Genomic DNA, 19,895 nt, shown 5'->3' with positions numbered 1-19,895 from the left:
AGCTGATTGGATTAGAGGGAGCCCTAGACCCAGGGCAACCAATCAGTAGCCTGGAAGGCAGGGAATGGGATGGTCTAGAGGGAGTGTTCTGTCCAATCGTAGTGGTAGTAATTAAGAGATTTCTCTTCTGGAAATTTGAGCCAGAGATTTGGAAGATTTATGAGGCAATATACAGAGGGACTGGGAAACAAAAATTGTACCACAGACAGTGAGCAGGAGGAGATTGAGCCTCAGGGTTTGAAGCCAGGGAGGAGTAAGGAGCAAACAGAGCCAGCCTGGAAAGGAGCTTGCTGTCTTTGAAACCATAAACGGAAGATTCCTAGAGGTGAAGCATATCTTTCCCTGTCTCAGGTTTGTCCATAAGCCTGTCTGAGTCCTCACCATGAGGTCATGCCACGTGACCAGGGTGGCCGAGCTGTTATCTGTGCTGCTTCTACAATGTCCTTATCAGCCCCCTCTCCATCACTGGACAGTGAGGAGAGTGATGAGGTCTGAAGCAGGGTCCTGCAGATCAGTGCTGGCATAAGCCAGGCTCCATGGGCCAGGGCCAGGGCCTCTTCTCCACCCCGCAAGGGAGAGTGGGGAGGATGCTGCCAGTAGCACCCAGGTCTCTGGCCACCCAGACTTCCCAAAGACATCCTTCAGCCAGGGAGCTTTCCCTGGGCCTGAACAAGAGGGCACTGGCCAACCAAGACCAGGATGTCAGCCCAAAGTGGTGTCAGGAAGTTACCAACATCTGGCATTGTGCTCTGTCCTGGTTCAAACCAAGAAGTTCATAAGGGTTGAAAACAGAGAGAAAGGAGAGACCTGTGGGGTCTCCAAAATGGGGTCATGTGCCATATTGCCTCGTCTCTGCTCTCTACGTCACCCCATTTCTTTTCTTTTTTTTTTCATATTTTTGAGACAGGGTCTCGCCATGCAGTTCAGGCTGGCCTTGGGCTCACTTTGTAGCCCAGATTGATCTTGAACTTGCAAGGATTCCCTTGCCTCAGTCTCCCGAATGCTGGGATTACAGGAGTGAGCCACCACGCCCAGCTCACCCCATTTCATGAGCAGCCCCTGAGTTTCTCAGACGAGGAAGGCAATCCAGACACCTTAGGCCAGGGATGTGGCACTGCTGCCGAGTCCATGCCAGCGACAGCAGCAGCAGCCACAGCCCCTGGGGGCCAGGATCCAGGGAAGGGAGCGGAAATGAAGGATGCAGAGAGGAGAAAAGGAGACAGAAACGTTAAAAGAGGAGCAGGGAGCGAAGAGGGCAGAGGGAGGTGTGGTGCCTACTGGGTGCAGGGCCTGATCTTGCTAGCTCAGGGCTCACTTTCTTGTTCTTTCTTCCCCCATATAATCTGCTCAGAATTCTGAGAAATTCTGTTTCCACCCCCCACTCGTTACCATGGTGATGAAAAATCTGGACCCAATGGAAAGTTCTCTGTGCTCTTGGCAACAAGGCTGCAGCACCCTGCCTCCTGCCTGCCTGCGCGTGGGCGGCCAGCTACAACTGCTGCCAGCATTTGGGGCCGGCCACTCTCCATGCAGGGCCCGCCCTGCCTCCATAACATCGATGGTGGGAGTTCTGGCATCTCTGGCTGCAGGAGATCTCGGGGAACGTCTAACCTGCCCCATTTTACAGGCAGGGCACAAACAGGGCTGTTGATTTGTCTAAGGCTGCCCAGGCTCCTGACACCCCTGGGGTCTCTTTCCCGGGTCAGAAAGGGGGTTTGGAGGACAGGTGCACCTGATGACATCACTATTGTTGGGAGCCAAACAATGCCACCATTGCCTCTACTGCTCCCCCAGACACAGTGGTGATAGGGTGCTATCGACTGAATATTTGTGCTCCCCCAAATTCATGTGCTGATATCCTAACCTTCAATGTAATAGAATTTGGAGATGGCAATTTTGAGAAGTGATTAAATCATGAAGGTGGAGCCCTGATGATGAAATTAGTACTCTTTTATTTATTTATTTATTTATTTATTTTTTTTTTTGTCTTTTTCGTTTTCATCGGTACCAGGGATCGAACTCACGACTGCCTGCTTGCAAGGCAGGCACTTATGCCGCTGAGCTAAATCCCCAGCCCCTGAAATTAGTACTCTTATAAAAATTGATGAGGGGGGAGAGAGATGTGATGTCTTTCTATCTTGTGAGGACCCTGCAACAAGGTAACATCTACAAGCTAGGAAGGTGACCCACCCCAAGCTCCATTCATTTGGTATTCTCATCCTGAGCTTTTAGAGCAATGGGAGATAAATGCTTGTTGTCTAAGCCACCCTTGCCTGTGGTTGACAAAGTGGATTTGGGCTTTGTTGGGGTGCTGTGTTTTCTCCCCTCCTGACAGCTCCAGTTTTCAGCCAGAGTTTGTAGGTCACAGCCAGCCTTCAGCAGCCTCCCTATCAGAAGTCCATGCCCTAAACTTGCTCCTCCTCTCCTTTTTCCCCCAGCAGACTGAACCTTGATCCCCGAAGTTTTTCTGAGTAGAAGCCAGGCTATCCTCTCCAAGTGCTGGAATCTCCAGGTTCAGCTGCCTGTGCAGCTGTTTTTCTGACATGGTCTCCATGTGCTACGGTCTGAATGTTTATGTCCTCCAAGATTCAGACCTATGTTCAGACCTAATACCCTGTCATGCTATTGGATGGCCTTTGGATGGTAATGACGTCATGAGGGTGGGACAAAAGAATAGTATCACTGTTTTAAAAAGACCCCAGATAGCCGCCTTGCTCCTTCTACTATGTGAAGACCCAGTGAGAAGGTGCCATTGAAGAACAAAAAGCCAGACACCAAATCTGCCAGCATAGGACCTTCATCTTAAGGTCCTCCAGAACTGTGAGAAATCACATTCAGTTGCTTATTAGCCACCTATTGATGGTATTTTCTTGTATCAACCCAAATGGACTAAGACATGTTTTCAAAATCTTTGTCCTTTAAGCAAATAGTTTTTATTGTGTAGCTACATATAATGGCTTATTTTTTTAATCATCCAAAAATGGTAGAACCCAGTTTCCATTGTCTCAGAAGCCAATACATGGGACTCTTCAGATCCTGCTGCAGCCATGGGGTAGGTACCTGACAGTTTCCCAAAGTGCACACACACTCCAGCCCAAGCTTTTCATTTCCAGCCCTCTGAACCATTTTAGAGGAAGGATCCAAGATTGGGAACCAAGGAATTTCCTCAGCGGTCAGAGGCCAACCAGGGGATGTAATGTATGTTGTCTTGGGTCTCTGGCCATGGGCAGACTGAGGTTAGATTGGGTCACATCACATTTACCATCTTTGGCTTTTTCAGAGTATGTAAGGTCTTTGTGGTTCTTCTTGCAAGAAATTAGCTCTTGCAAGGAGGGGGCCTCCCCCTACCCTGATTCTAAATATGGCACTTGGACAACACAACCACTGACTGGAAGCTGAGGGCCATCTCTGGTGCATTGCTCATGGCCCCAGAAGCTAGTGCCCAAAGAATAGAGATGGAGCCCATAGGTCCTAATTTTCCCTGGAGTCATGGAGTTTGAACATTTACCGAGAGGTAGATTTCACCTAGTGTCTCCATAAATAGGAGCATAAACTGTCACCTAGTGAAGGGAAGTAATGGCATAGCCAGGGGACAGGGACAAGTTTCAGACCAAAAAAAAAAAAAGGGGAGACTCAAGTTCTTCTCTGTGACTCCTGAACAGTGTAATTGCAGAAGAATTTCATCAGTTTTCTGAGTCTTAGTCTCCTTGTCTATAAAGTGGGGCTCAGATTATCAACCTCTATTTATTCCTTCACCAAATTGTGGACGGACTCGTTTGGGGGAGGACCATGCCAAGCTCTTCCTAACACAGAGCCTGGAAGAGTAGTCCAGGCTTAATCAAAGGGTGGGAACAAACCATTAAAACCATTCCTTTCCCCTAGGCCATCTGCCACACATTCATTTCATTCATGAATTCATTCATTTGCCCAATTTGTTTATTGTCATTGTCTATATGCTAGGGACACAGCAGTAAGGGAGGTAGAATGGGGGCCTACAAGTTGCTGGTGGGGTCAGAGATTAATCAGCACACATGAGAACCTGGGAGGCGCAGGACCCCACGTGAACTAAAATGGAGAGACCTTCCTCAGTTTTGCACAACCCAAGAAATCTTGAGATGTCAATTCAGCCAAGACCTCAGAGACAAAGATTTAGTGTAAGAAAATGAAGTAAGGTTAGAGCTTCCAGAAGTGGTGACAGAAAAGTCTAACCTGCAGGGAGAGAAGGAGAGGCAGGTGTTCTGGGACCTCAAGATTCCCACCCCACGTATCCACTTCCAAAGGAACCACATCACCCAGGGAAAGGACATGAGATGGTTCAGGACCATGGAGAGTTCCACAAAGACCAATAGAGTCCAAGGGCACAGAGAGCAGCGGGGAAGAGGGCAGAAGAGAGAAGGGAACTTTGTGCAAACTGGCTTTTGTTCTGAGTGGGTGGCCACCATGGTGGGGTTTGAGCAGAGGAAAAACACAACCTGACCTATATTTAGTCAGCTCCTGTGTTAGTCAGTTTTCTGTTCCTGGAACAAATTTCTGTCATACATCAATTTAAAAAGAGAACGGTTTACTTTGGCTCACAGTTTTGGAGGTTTCTGTCTAGGCCTGATTGGCCCCACTGTTTTGGGCCTGTGATGGCACAGTCCATCATGGCAGGAGCTGTGGTAGGGGAAGCTGGTTCACTTCGTGATTGGGTGTGAAAGAGAGGAAAAAGAGGACGGGAGTCTCAGTGTCCCTTTCAAAGGTAGCCCACACGCATGACAGGAAGACCTCTCAGAGGTTCTGTCATCATCCAACAGCACCATGAGCTAAGCACTCAGCCTTTAACACAGGCCTTCATGGGACACTTACCCCAGCTGTGGCAGCTCCTGAGTTGAGGACAGACTGCAGATGGAAGGAGGTGATTAAGAGGCTGCAGCAGTTACTCAGATGAGAGAGGCTGGTGGCATGGACTGTGCTGGCAGTCAGGGCAGGTGGGGAGAGTGAGACTCAGTAGATTCAGAAGGTAGGAAAAAGAACAGAGTGTGCAGAGGGTGAGATGCAGCGTGGGGGGCTGGCGATTTAGCTCAGCGGCATAAGCGCCTGCCTTGCAAGCAGGCAGTCGTGAGTTCGATCCCCGGTACCGATAAAGAGGAAAAAGACAAAAAATAAAATAAAATTAAAAAAAAATAAAATAAAATAAAGAGAGAGATGCCACGTGGAAGAGATGCAGGAGGAAGTTTTGTACCTGGAAGAGGGAGCTGCCACCTGTGGAGACGGGGAGGGACAGCTGTGGAGACAGGGCAGGAGCTAGATTTCTGTGTGTGTTTTGAGATGCCCACTGCACATCCCAGGGGAGACCTGGAGGAGGCAGACAGAAATATACTTCTGTGTTTCACAGCCCACAGTGGCCCTGAGGGATGGGCTCCGTAAGGCTGTCTAGGCTGAGCCCTCTCAGAGCCGGAGCACTCTGCACACCTTTCCTGTATGCTGACTCATGTCTTGGAATTGGCTGACACCATCTACTAAGGTGACCTCTTGCATGTCTGAATAGCTGGAGCAAAGTTACTCCTATGCCGAGCAGATTTCTCTTTCAGGGTTCTTGGGCAACAGGGAGAAACGCACTTGAGGGACAGACACTAAGGCCTTAGATCATAAGTGATAGGGATCTTCAGGGTCTCAGTATGTATCTGCCTGAAATCCTTCACTAGATCTGGTACTCTCAAGGTCTCCGGGCTCACCAGCAAAACCCCCTTTCTTCTAAAGTGGTTCCAGTGGGCTATCGTGGCTGCCACCAGACTTCACCTGGTCACATCCACTGGGTACTGACAGAGACTGAGAATTCATCAAGAAAGAAAGCCAAATTCTTGGTCCAGTGCCTGGTGCAGAGAAAGTGCTAGATGCACTAAGGTCATTACATGTCCTCTACAGGCACCTAGGAGGATGCTGGCCATTGAGTTAAGTCCTAAGTGATGGGCAGCAGCTAACCAAATGAGGAGAGGGGGAAAGGGGTTCCAAAACTTCCCTATGAGTCCTCAAGACCCCAAGGCATCTCTTCTTTATCCTGAGCATGCTAGATCCTCCTCTCCCCATGACAAATGTGGTCCTGCCTCTTTTTGGAAAGGTAATGGCCAGGATGGAGCTTCAGAGAAAACACAGCCCAGTGCTGGGGCTTTGGAGACTGATGCCACATAGTCAGGATTCAAATGTAAGCCCCACAATTTACTAGCAGTATGACCTGGGGCAAGTTACCAAACCCCTCTGTATTTTGATTTCCTCATCTACCAATGAGAGGATGGTAATGGGACACACTCTGTAGACTTGTTGTGAAGATGAAGTCTGGACACAGTAAGTGCTCAAGAAATATGAGCTCTTATTTCACAGTTGGGGCCCGGGTGTCTTCTAGCCTCAGCTTCTGCTTAGTGCATCCGGAAGGTCTGCCCTGGTCACCAAGCCTGCCTCAGTCCGTGGGCCCAGACAGTGGCACTTTACAGGGAAGAGATGGAATGGCTAGATAATATGGCTCAGACTCAACTGCTCAGTGTCCACTCAGACAAAGGCCCAGGGTCTGGCTAAGGAGAGGGACATTGCCAGGAGATGGGGTGCAGGGAGGGCAGCATGGGCACCCAGGGCTGGGGAAGGAAGCAGAGGACATAGGCAGGACTGGGGGTGTCATAGGGAGGCAGGTTCCAGCAGGAAGAGGGAATGGAAACTAAATAGCCCTCAGAAGGGTAGCCGATGTGCTGGCCACCAACACCTGGCTGTCCCACTGGGTCTCTCCCCCATGCCCCTACTTCTGTGCTTTGGGCCCTGACTGCAGCAGAAAATCCATTTGTGGAGTCAGGCAGCAGCTGCCACAGCTTTCCTGGAGTCCCTGAAGCCCACCCCATCTACTTCCCACTCAGCAGCCCCTTGAAAACTCAGCTTCTGCTCCCTCTGACCACCACTGCTGTGTGTCTTCACGTCTCTGAAACTCAGGTTCCTGAAACATCCTGTGGAAGTCGCCATCACAGAAATGCAGGTTCCTGGAAGCCAGGGGCACTAATACATGTTAGCTACATATCCCACAGCCCGGAATGCAGTCAGGTACTTGGGGTTTACAGAGAATTTTGAAAGTGAATGAACAGATAAATGAATGGGTGCCCAATCATGGGCAACTGAGCTAAGAGGCAGTAAAGTCCAGCTTGGTCCTGTACATCAGATCCATGTGTCCACTGACAACTGTCTCCTCTTCCTGGAAGCCTCAAGGCCTCAGGGTTTCCCTGTCTGGATCCAGATGCCACCTGCTGCCCCTCCTCTGCCTTTCCAGCTCCAGCATCATCACCCTGACCACCCAATGGGGATCCCTTAATGTTGCCACCGTGGCACCTGCCCCTCTTGCCCCCTCCGCCTCCTCAGGAGCACTCAGTGCCACCTGCTGTCTCCATCTGATCGCCTTCTCCATGGCCAGGCCACATCATCTCTCCCTTGGTACTCCCAATGCATCCTCTCCAGTCGCAAAGGTCAATCCCAACGGACTGTCCACTCTGCAGCTGCCCGAGTGCTCTGCCTTCCAGTCCTCCAAGTCCCAAACTTTCCAGCGTGGCCTGCACGGCCTTGGAACTGGACTCCCACCTCATTCTCCAGCCTTCCTCCTCTCCATACTGGAGATAAGAATGTTGGGGGTCAATTTGATCCAACAGTTCCTTTGCAGTAACCTCTTTTGTGTTTAGGAATCTCTGTGCTCTTTCACACTTCTGTCTCCACCTGTCCCATCCCTTCAGCCTGAAAGCCTTCCTTGAGTGCAGGAAGAGCACCCATTCACCAGGTCTCTCGAGAACACCCAGACCCAGCCCTGACCATCTCCTCCTGACTTCCATACTTCTTGTGAGTAGATCTACTGCGATGCGTTTCTCAAGTTGTACCTTAAGGCTCTGGAGTGTCTTGCCAGCAAGATATTTCCAGAAGAGGCTCATGGTTTATTCAGAGTGCAAAATTTAGACACAAAGATAGATGTGAATATTTAAATCTAAGCAGTCTCCAGCTCAAGTAGGTGGTCATAATAACTTTATCAATGGGCGTATAGATGGCTGGAAAGGACAGGTGGGCAGAAGGGAACGCAGATGGTTGGATGGGTACATTGAACAACAATGGAAGAAAGAAGGGAATGGAAGGAGAGAGTGATAGATATTGAATGGAAGAGTGGAAGGATAAAGAACGATTGAATACGGGAAGGAAGGATGAGATAATGGAAGACAGGAAGGAAAGGAGAAAGAATGAATGGAAGAAAGGTTAGATGGATGGGATGGATGAATGGAAGGGTGAAAGAAAATAAAGAGAAAGTGATGGATGAGTAGGTGGTTAAAAGAATGGCAGGAAGAATGGAAAAGAAGACAGGAGGAAGAATGGAAGGATGGAGGATGAAGGGTAGGATGCTTGGATTAATAGGTGGGTGTGACATTTTTTATGCTCCTTGAGCTGGCCAACTTTCTCCCTTACTCCCTGATAGCCACTGTCACAGATTTCAGCTGTCTGACATGGCATATATATCTTGCACATTTTGACCTTAGACAATAAGCTAATCAACCATTTGCATTTATTAAGAAAAACTAGCATCTGAGCACAATGGCATGCATGTACACGTAATCTCAGCTACCTGGGAGGCTGAAGCAAGAGGACTGCCAAGTTCAAGGTCAGCCTGGGCAGTTTAGCAAGATTATGTCTCAAAATAAAAAATAAAAAGGGCTCAGCAATGGCCTGGGTTCAATCCCCAATACAGAAGGAGGGAGGGTGGGTGACAGATAAGGATGTTGGGGATCAGTTTGATCCATAGTTCTAAGGATTTTACAAGAAATGGGGCTCAGAAGATCCGGGGCAGCCTGCCGAGGTCTTAGCCACACCTTGAGGCATCCACTGGAGCTGGCAGCTCTCCTGACTCTGCCTCTGCGCAGAGCTCTGACTCTGCTGCAGCTTCTTCTCTCTCCCCAAAAGCTTGTTCTGAGCAGCGCCCTCCCAGCCTCAAACCTAGGCCAAGGGTTTGTCACGGAACAAGTGAGAAAGAGAAACAACCTGCCCCTTAGGTTACGCCTGGGAAGACCTGCAGGCAGCTGCCCTTGCACCCCACACGTGACCCTGAGCACGGAGGCAGAGTGTGGCTGGGGCCAGCTGCAGGCTCCCTGCCAGGCCAGTGACCCAGACAGGGTTTGGGCAGCTTCAGAAGGAGGTCTGGGTGTCCAGAGGACCTCAAGGGAGGTGAACGAGCGGGACAGGGGGTCCCTCATGGAACCCAGAGCGGGGTCTGGGTGTGGTTGGGTCTCTGGCCCCTACTTTGGGGTCAAGGCCCCAAGGCTGGCCCTTTGCGTGTGTCCCCAGCCTTGTTCCCTGCTGGTGGCATGCACTGCTTTCTTTTCTTTTTCTTGTTTTGTTCCCCACCCCCTCGTTTTTCTTTCATAACTCTTTACCAACAGGCTTCACTCAGGAAGTTTCCAGCAATGCCTGGGCACATTGGTACCCACGCAAACCCTGGCACCCTGCATCCCTGGGTCCCAGCCGGGGCCAGGAGAGCCACGCAGGCTCCTGTCCTTAGCATCTTCCCGCCCTCGTCGCAGCCCCCACTTAGGGACACCTTCAGGTGCTGCTGACCCTGAAGCTCCCTCCTTTACCCCTCCCAGACCCTTCCAGCAGCCTATGGGGTAGAGACTTGGGGTTCCTTTGGCACAAATGTGTAAGGATCCAGGGGGAAAAGGAGACAATTGGCTTAGTTACAGGTAGGAGCATGGGTTCTGCAAGGTGTTGGTGAAGGGGCAGGGAAGATTTTATTCTTTGGGGTCCTTGTCTGAGCTTGTGAGCAGTGCTGCACATGGTGTGCATGTGGCCCCAGAAGGAAGGGCGGATGTTTGACTTTTTTCTCTTTTTTTTTTTTTTTTTTTTTTTTTTTTATCGGTACCAGGGATCGAACTCACGACTGCCTGCTTGCAAGGCAGGCGCTTATGCCGCTGAGCTAAATCCCCAGCCCCCATGGCGGATGTTTGAAACTGCAAAGTTTTTAGTGATTTCTTTTCTCTGTCTCTGTATCTCTCTTCTCCCCCTCCTCCTCCTCTTTCTTCTATAAAAACAATTTAGGGCTTTCTTTTCATGCTTCATGACCACAGTGACTCGAAAAAAGGCAATATATGCTTTGGAAATCTTGGGAGAATTCAAGTTTCCAAGGCGGTGGCTGATAGGGAGGGCCGTGCAGATGCAGCTGGGCAATCCCCATCACAACACTCGGTCAGCGTTGTGGGCATTGCACCCTGTGACTTCTAATGTTATTTTTCAGAGACTGGGGTTCTTTTTTTTTTTGAGACAGGATCTCCCTATGTAGTTCAGTCTAGTCTTGAACTTAAGGCAATCCTTCTGCCTCAGCCTCTCAAGTGCTGGGATTAGACATGCACCACCATACCTGGCCAGTCTGCGATTGTTAATTGCATTTTAGAATATCACCTGGTCATGTCCCCTTTGGGGTTCCCCTTACACAGTATGAAGGGACTCAGGGTATGACTCTAGGAGCTGTTTATACTGACAATTCATGGAGACAGAGAAACACATTTTTACTTCATTGAGCTTCATCCCTAGAAATCTTTATGGAGAATTATAAAATCTAATTGAAAATTTTTGCATAAATTAATATTGGAATCATACAAAACCAGCACAAGAATATTGTATTTTAGGGTGAGCCTCCAAGTGTCACATTTTTTCTTAAAGCTACAGTTCCAGGCCTTTTTTATTTTCTATTTTGAGACAGGTTTTCATTAAGACTGTGCTTGAATTTGCAATCCTCCTGCCTCAGCCTCCAGGAGTGCTGGGATTACAGGTGCAGTGTGTGCCACCCTGCCTCTCTGTAGGCTCAGGATAGTCATCAGCACAATTAGGATGAAACTCGAGGTACATGCACTCAGGACAGGGCTCAGAAACTTTCTCCGAAAAGGGTCAGACTGTGGATCACACAGTCTCTTCACAGCTATTGTGCTCTGCCAAGGTAGCACAAACGCAGTCCCAGACAGCAGTAAATGACTAGGTGAGGCTGTGTTGCAATAAAACTTTATTTATAACCAGTAAAGGGCCAGATTTCTCCCTTGGGCTGATGTTTGTCATCCTCTGCTTTAGGGAAAGGACAAGCAGGAGTGAAGGGCATGGTATCAATATTCAGGTTGAGGTATGTCTTAGTTACTTTTCTGTTTTTGCTGAGACAAAATACCCACCACCCAGTTAAAGGAAGAAAGGTTTATTTGGTTTGCACAGTTCGTAAAGGTTTCCATCTAAAATTGGCTGGCTCCAAGGCTAGGTGGCGTGGCAGACAGGCACTGCAGAGGAGAAACAGTTCACAGTGGGCAGAAAGTAGCACTCACACCCTTCAGCCTAGTGCCCTTGATCCCAGCATTGCACCATAATGGATCCCCGTGTTACCCACTCTAGATCCAGCCACCTCTGAGAAACCCCACCTATAACTGCATGAGGCTTTGGGAAACATCTAGACACAGCTTAAGAAGGTGTATATGGCTTGGTGAGAGAACTGACTGGGGCACAGACATGCAGAAGATGCATAGAGTTAGCGTCCTTCTTTAAGACATCACAGGATGGGGGACAGACCTTTACAGTGGTCTCAGAGTGTGGACGTAATGGGGGGACATAAGAAGTCTCATTGTCATTCCCAACAAGAGAGACCCCATAAACAATGAAGGGATGAGCTCCTCATTCTTAGAAGCATGCGAGGAGTAAGAGGTTCTTTGTTTCTGCCCAAAATTCTATCGTGCCTGCTTTGCTGAGAGTGGAGGCCAAAGTCCCTGCAAAGGCTGGCCGGTCCAGCTGCCTCACGGCGATTGCCTCCCTCTCCCTCAGCTGCAGTCCCATCAGCCTCTGCTCCAGTGAATCCGCTGGTCTGTCTCCTAGGAACAGGTTCCCAGGCCACCCATTTGTCAGGTCACCCACCTCTCTCCCTGGATACCTGCTGGACTGCCCCCCTCCTTAGCATCTGTGGTACTCAGGGTGCCATCTAGTTCACGTATTTGGCTGATGACCTGGCTTCTCCTATGGAATGTCAGCTCCACAAGGCAGGGTCTTCTGTCTTATTGTGGATCAGGACCGAGTCCCCAGTGTTTATTGCTGGCTCGATAATAAGAGAACAGTGAATGTTTAGCCAATATGGCGGCTAGAGTTCCAAAGAGGCCACCATCATGGTGTGAATCAAAAACGCCCTTTGAAAGGTTCATGCATTCAAAGGGGGTGCTTTGGAAGGTGGCTAGGTCATGGGCATTAATCTTGTCCGTGAATTAATCCATCGATGAGTTTATAGCTAAGCATTCTCTTAAGAAGGGGAGGGGGCTGGGTGCATTCTCTTTACTGGAATAAAATACAGGACACCCACGATTTATAGCAGGAGAGGTTTGTTTTGGTTCAATTTTATTTTATTTTTATTTTCTTGTCTTTTGGAGACAGGATCTCACTGTGCAGTTCACACTGGCCTTGGGTTCACTTTGTAGCCCAGGCTGATCTTGAACTTGCAAACGATTCTCCTGCCTCAGCCTCCCAAGTGCTGGGATTACAAGTGTGTGTCACTATACCCAGCTTGGTTCAGTTTTAGAAGTTCCAGCATAGGGTCAGCAGGCATTATGTCATGGTGGAAGGACTGCTTGTGTCATGGTGGCTAGGAAACAGAGAGAAGGGAGGAGAGCTGGGGTTGGCGGGAGATGTACCCTTCCAGGTCACGCTGTCGGTGACCTGCTTCTCTCCTGTCCAGCTTCCAGTGATCTCAGAACCCATCACCCCAGCACTTGGGGATATGGTAACACAGTGCTGTGATTGTTACTTAGAGACCAATGGAGCGCTGAGGTGCCGCGTGTCATTCCCGGGTTCCTCACCTGCTGTCCCTCCCTCCCTGGAAACCAGGTCCCCTGTAGTCTACGCACCACTTGCTTCTTGGTCTCATCCTTTCTGGGAGCTTCTCCTGCAGTGAGGGCGAGGGTGAGCATTTGGTCTGGAGTCTGCTGAGACTGATTCTGCTGGAAGCCACTGCCCATGCCCTCTGGGCTTCAGGACCTGTGGGGACCCCTCTGTCCTCACATTGCTCCCTCCCCGGAGAGGCCAGAGCAGACACAACCCCTGCATGGTGGCCAAGGGCTCCACAGCTTTGAGTCCTTATTACTGTTGTTCCAAAAACTGCTCTCCCCTCTGGCCTCCCACGGTCACCTCCACCAGCAGAAACTGAGGCCCAGCTTTGTGTTTCACGGCAGCTGCCTTCAGGTGACCCTGGGAAACTCCTACTGCAGGACCACTTCCTGCCTCTGGGGGTCCAGGGAGGGCAGAGCCCTTCTCTCCAGCGCCTGACTCCCTTTCATGGATGTCTCTCCCAGCACCTTTCAGAGCGCACCCAGCCCACCCTAACACCCCAGAATGCTGTTCAGCACCTTGGTCCTGGTACCACGATCCCAAAGAGCCCGGGGTGGGCATTTTCCTGAAAGTGTGTGCCATTTGGTGTTACCATCCAAGACCACCCAGCTCACTTCTTTTTCTCTTCCACAGCACCCAGGGACTGGTTGGGGCAGGTTCCCCTGCATTTGTGTCCTCTCAAAGAGGTAACAAAGGCCCAGAGGGGTAGTGCAGGGTCAGGCTCAAAGCACGGGCTCCACAGGAAGCCAGAGGAGGTTTCCACCCCAACTTGGTGACCCTGGCAAAGTCACGTAACCTTTAGGAGCCTCAGTTTCTGACCTTTGAAAGAGGGGATGATGGCAGCCTCTCAGGGACTGTCACAAGGACTGAGAGGCACTGCGTATAATGCACTTTGCACAGCGCCTGGCACGTAGAAGACACATGACAAACAGCAGCTGTCATCATTGTTATGTGACCTGCTGAGGTCACATCGCCAGCCAAAGCACAGAAAGCTCTGTGTCCCCACCCACACCCAGATCTCGCCACCCCTTCCCTCTGCCCCTGTCTCCCCTTTGGTGGCCCCGCCCCAGGGGTCCTCCCTGGCCCCTCCCACCACCAGAGGGAACCCAGGAATCCAGGCCACAGGGCCTGCTCCCCAATGCAGCTCCCCGCTTAGGCTTACAACTCTCTGCTAAGCAGACTCCTCCCTTTCTCCCATACTCTCTCCCTACCATGAGACAGAAAGATGGGCCAGGAAAGGAGAGGATATCAAAATCTGGCTTTGAGTTGGGGTCAAAAGGAACCCCCAGAAGATGGGGTGGACTTTGCTCTGGCTCTTGCTAACTGTGTGACCTTGGGTGCATCCTTTTACCTCTCTGGGTTTTCACTTTTGTCATCTCTACTGGGGACAATAGTACCAGCCCTGGAGCATCAGGTTCTCCCTCCTGGCTCTGGAGCTGAACCAAGTCACCTTGTTGGGTGACCTCGAAGGTGCTCTGTCCCTTCTCTGCATTGCCCACTGAAATCCCATTGCAGGGATGCGTGCACCGGCCAGGATGCTCATCATCTGCAAGCACCTCGAAGGCTGGACCTTCCATCATGTCCCCTGTTGGTGGCTCCATCCCCATCACAGGGACTCACAGAGAAACCAGCCTGTGTGACGTCCGCAGATGTTGATGGATCTGTGAGCTCAAATCTCTGCCTGGGACTAAGTGCTCAGAAGAAAACAGCTCCACCCAGACCTTGGGATGACCCATCAGGGTCCCAGCCAGGGACATATCCAGGGGCCAGGGATAGCTAAGGAGGAACATTCTGAGCTCATCTGGGCTTCAGAGGATTCCTAGACAGTGGCACCAGGGTCCATCTCACCAGGCCTTTAGGCGGTGTGACTCAGTAACTAACTAGCCCTTTCTAGAAGGCTGCAGGCACCTCAGTTGAAGAACTTTCTAGAATCCACTGGCTGAGTTGTTTTTGCGCTGCCCAAGATAGTTTCATCCTGTAATTCTTGTCTTTTGCACTGTCATCACCCACGACAGTGTCTTTGCTTCACTGAATAGACTTCTGCAGATTATGATACACCAGGTGAGCTGAATCAGTGGTGTTGGTCTGTTTATCAGTGGAACTATCCTAAGGTCTTAAAAAGTATGAATACATGCTACACAACCCTACAGGTGATTCTACAGGATCATGGTCCTATATGTTAACCTTGAGGCCCGAGGTCATGAGGCTATGGACTGCCAAAGGGGTTCTGCCTGTTCTTTCCAAAGGCAGCCTGTGAACAACCGGGAAGGGGGTGTGTTGTTAGGGGTTGCAAGGAAAATGGTTACATACAGGACACATAATTTATAGTATTATTTTATGATAATCACCCAAAGAGTCAAATATGAAATCTGCAGGAAATCTTTCCACACACTACAGACTTCAAAGAAACATAGCTGAGGGCCCCAATGAAGACCTAGAGTCCATGACAATGACTCGTGCACGTCTAATTCATGGATCCCTGCTGGGAAGGTGCAAAGGTCAGGGTGGAAACCAGAAAGTCTGTGCCAGTGGGATGAAGGATCTGTGCTAAGTAGATTGAGGGTTCTGCACTGGAGGCAGGCAGCAATGCTCAGAGTAAGGACCAGGGCTCCCCCAAAATTACCACAGCCATCCTCAGCTGTGAGGTCTCAAGCTCCTCCGATGATGAGAACAGCTGAATTCATATCAGGAAGCCAGCGTGACAAGCTTCTCCTGGAGACTTAGCAGCACAACATTTTCCCCTCCAGAGCCAGGAAGTGATGCTCAGTGTAAGGACCAGAGCTCCCCAAAGTGAACCACAGCCATTCTCAGCAATAACAAGGTCCGAGCTCCTCTGACAATGAGAACAGCCAAGTTCATACCAGGAAGGAAGCTTGACAAGCTTCTTCAGGAAAACCCATGGCAGCAGGAGAACCACCAATGCTACCCACTCCTCTCCGGATCTTTTTATCTTGGCAATAGTCCTCAGGTGGGCCATCCATGCCCAGCACCACCCTGATTCAGGTCAGCTGGTGTTACAAGTTGACCACCAGTGACCAGTCCACCACAGGGTACAAAGTGGAGGTCGGAGGCCATCTCCAGACACTAAGTTGTCCCGTTAGCAATCCCAAATGCCATCTCACTCTCATGAGCTTTGGTCTCATCATCTGTAAATGGGGACAATAATGGCAGCTGGAGGACAGGGTGGGGCCCAGGGCTGGGCACAGGAGAGGGACTCAGTACTCCCCTCCCCCCTGCCCAGCCTCTGGCTGGTACTGACTTGGAGATTCCCACTGGTAGGATTCTGCTGGGGTGAGAGGGGGTGAATAGGAGTCCCAGCTCCACTGGGGGTGGGGACTGGCTCTGTGCATGCCCTCCCCAGGTAAGGGACACCCTGTGTGTCCCTGTCACTTCCCTGCTGGGAGGAGGGCCAATGCTGGCTCCTTTTCAGAACAGCGTGCCAGGATCCTGGCACCCCCAGGGTTTGGCCCTGCACTGTGAGCTCTTTGCCATGCTAGGGTGACCCTAGGGTCAGGAGGCCTCGCCAGGGTGGCCTGCCCCACCTTTGAGGAAATCCACTCCGCTGCTCTGTTCTCTTAAGGATTCCCTGGAGCGAGGCCAGGCTGAGCCAAGGTACACAGAGCGTTTGTTTGTGGAGTGCATATGTGTGAGGGGGTGCAGCTCGGGTCAAGAGAAGCACACCAAGGACGGGGGCGTGGTACTCTCTGAAGTCGATTTCAGTCAGCACAGGCCCTGCCCCAGCCCCTCCCTCTGGGAGAAAGGAGGGAGACAGGGTGGACACCGGCTGAAGGTCACACACAAGGGCTGGCTGCCTGACGCCCCGGCAGGCCCTGTCACACGGAGGTCTCTCATTCATCGAGACTGTCAAAGGTAGCTCTTGACATTCTCCTCAAAGAAGGCTATGGACTCTGCAGGGACAAAGGAAATTCATTTAGCAGTGCCTGGGAGGAGGAAAGGCTTTCTGGGGCCCTCAGTTCTTTAACCACCTTGTAGCCCTTCTAGGTTTTTACTCCAGAAGATTCAAAAAGGTAATTTGCACTTCGGAAGCATTAAGAAAAAAGAAGACTTCGATTATTATCAGGTTGCCTGTGGTCTCTGTCCTAAGACATGGAGAACCTGAAGAAATGACCTTGGCTGGGGTAGATTTCTACCTCCCAGGGCCTGGCCCGAGGAACTGCCAGGAACCATGGGGGCCATGGGGCGCCTCCTCTGACCCCAGCCCCAGCAAAGTAGGAACAAACTCAACACATAGGTGCGTCTTCTCTATGACCTTGGGCCAACGCCCCTTTGGCCTCCGCTTCCCTAGGTGATAGCCTCTGGGGCGGAGCCGAGTGACCTCTCTGATGCTGCCCCACCTGTCCCGGTGTTGGGTGACATCCAGCTGGCCCTGGGGAAGCTGCTGCACGTGGGGAATCACCTAGCATTCTGAGCCTATGGCTCAGGAAGGAAAGCAAATGCTCTTTGAGTTGTCATAACAGAGCAGGCCTCCAGGCACCTCCTGTTTACCGAGGCTGAGCAAACACAGCGGGGCCCTAGCAACGGGCACAAAAGGGCCCTTGTGCCGCCTGCTCCCGGGCTCCCTCCCCACACAGTCCCAGCTGGAGTGCTCAGGGAGGCAGGAACACAGTGGGTGCAAAGCCTGCTGTGCCAGGCCTCAGGTCCCAGGAGCAGACCCACAGGGTCCCCATCCTCTACAGGAGACGGGACATTCAGCGCAGCTCTCCGGGCCAGCAGCTCAGGGAGGGCCTGACTCGAACTTCTCAATCAAAGATGGAGCTGGTGAACCAGGCTGAGGAGGTGCCCGTCTGGGCCGGGGTGTGTTCAGTCTCCCTTTCTCCTTATGGGACAGGGGACTGACAGCCCGCCTGACTCACCTGAGTCATGATGAGAACCTGTGAAGAGAGGCTCAGTCCACAAATTTGTGCAGAGGGATTTCTGGCTGAGGGAGCAGATGGCAGGGAAGAGTCAGGATAACCGGGTTGGACCCCTGCCGAGCGCAGGGAGCCTCCCAAACCCTCTGTGGGACGCAGAGGTGTCCCTGGCTGCTGAAGCCCACCCGGTACCCTGCGGGGGAGCCAGGAGGGCCTCACTTCTGAAGGCAAGGCCCGACGCACCAACATGGAAAGCCAGCCTCAAAACCTGGAGAGCCTCAAATGCCTGGTCAAAAACCTGCGAAAAAGATGTGAAAAGTAATTTATTGATGAATGAAAGCTACTGGCTGGTAAACTCTTAGAATCAACCTCAAACTTGACAGTAAAGGGCTGGAGGTATAGCTCAGTGGCAGAACACTTGCTGAGCAGGAGTGGGGCCCTGGGTTCCAGGTTCAGCTCCAGCACTGCAAAAGTAAGAAGCTAAATTACAGTGTCTTGGAGCAGCAGTGGTTTTTTTTGTTGTTGTTTGTTTGTTTTGTTTTTGTACCCTCCCCCCATCATTAGGTTAACAAAATGTCAGAAACCTTTCTCCCCATGTGGTGAGTTGCCCTTTCCTACTTGGGACCTCCAGCATAAACTCTGGGTCTCACCTTTCCTCATCTGTAAAATGGGCACTGACAACACCCACCTCCTGGGTTTGTGAAGGTTAAACTAGTTACTAGTCTAGAGTGCTTGGCCATGGCTAGGCGCACAGATATGCTTCAGCCAGACATACCTTGATGGTTACGGTTGATTCCCAGTCTTTCTGTGGGTACTTTGGGGACATATATCTCAGGTTCAAATGAGCCAAACAATTCCAGATGGGAGAAAACAAGACAAGAGGCAAAGAGTGATATAAACAGATATTCTGTCCAAACAGATATTAAGACAAAAGAAATTGGAAATGATCTAAACATCTATGAAGAAGCAGGAGGACTGGATCCTAACCCAGCGGCTAAGCCCGGCAGGCTGCTGTCTGTCTCCTGCAGACACACAGGGGAGGAGCCATTGGTCAGGGTCCCCTTTCTGGAGGTGGCAGGTCCCCTGTGTCAGCATGTGTCCTGAGACTCCAGTGAGGACATCCTCCAAACATCAACAGCGCATTTCTCTGAATGAAGCATTTTCTTCTTTACATTTCCTGTATTATTTAAATTTTAAAAGTATGCACATTTTTTTAAAGCCCACTAAAGCTATTCGCTTTTGTCTAAAGTTCCAGCACAGATGGCTGTGGGTGGAGCTCAGGGGCACAGAGCTTTCTTATCATGTTCAAGGCCGAGGTTTCCATTCCCAGTAGCACCAAAAACAAAAACAAAATAACCTTCATTATGCTGGGCCTGTAATCCCAGCACTTAGGAGGCTGAGGCAGGAGAATTACCATAAGTTCAAGGCCAGCCTGGGTGAGTCTGAGGCCATCCGGAGCTACACAGCGAGAACTTGTCACAAACAAAAACCAAACAACAAAAAACTTCAAGCCCAGTAAGTGCTAACTAGAAATGTGGCCTGGCATCCTGGGGCAGGGAACAAACGGTAGCAGGCCGCCAAGGTGCACCAGGGTCCAACTCTGCTTCTCAGTGGGAACTGGGTTGGTGCTGATGGTGACAGAGACATCAGCAGGTGGCCACACAGGAAAGTTCCTGGGCTCCGCAAAAGCAGAGGACCTAGGTGCAAAGGGGACAGGGTAGGGAATATGAAAGTTGGTCAAGGTGGCACAGGGCTGTGATCTTAGCAGCCTGGGAGGCTGAGGCAGGAGGATTGCCAGTTTGAGGCCAGCCTGGGGAACTTAGTGACTTGGAACTATACTCAAAATGAAAAATAAAAAGGGCTGGGGGTGTAATTTGGTGCAAAGGCCCTGGATACAAGAAAGAAAGAAAGAAAGAAGGTCCATTTTGAGGAATCTTGGGCTCAGAACGGCAGCCCCTGGCTCTGTGTGTGTAGGGAGGGGACAGCCCATAGTGTCACGGGGCCACTCCAACATGATACAGAGCTGGATAGAGGAGGTCAGTCTTCACCACAGTCACTGCGGCCAAGACAGGCTCAGGGGACCTTGAGGCATTTGCAGGCTGGGCGACCCTGAGCTTGTCCCACAGTGACCAGGCCCCCTCAGGACCG

General features: G+C 50.9%; 1 long non-coding RNA gene across 1 annotated transcript; it reads right to left on the bottom strand.

Moving 5' to 3' along the window:
• Positions 1-15,194: 15,194 nt before the first annotated feature.
• Positions 15,195-19,895, bottom strand: LOC134474199 (uncharacterized). Its single transcript, XR_010044867.1, has 2 exons — positions 17,751-19,895; positions 15,195-16,784 (listed from the first exon to the last, which is right to left on the bottom strand). It is a non-coding gene; the product is annotated as an uncharacterized LOC134474199 (long non-coding RNA).

The sequence above is a fragment of the Cavia porcellus genome, unplaced genomic scaffold (assembly GCF_034190915.1).
Source record: "Cavia porcellus strain 051 isolate PalLab524CR breed Dunkin Hartley unplaced genomic scaffold, mCavPor4.1 scaffold_31, whole genome shotgun sequence".
NCBI classification, from domain to species: Eukaryota; Metazoa; Chordata; class Mammalia; order Rodentia; family Caviidae; genus Cavia; species Cavia porcellus.
This window is presented reverse-complemented; position numbering and strand designations above follow the sequence as displayed.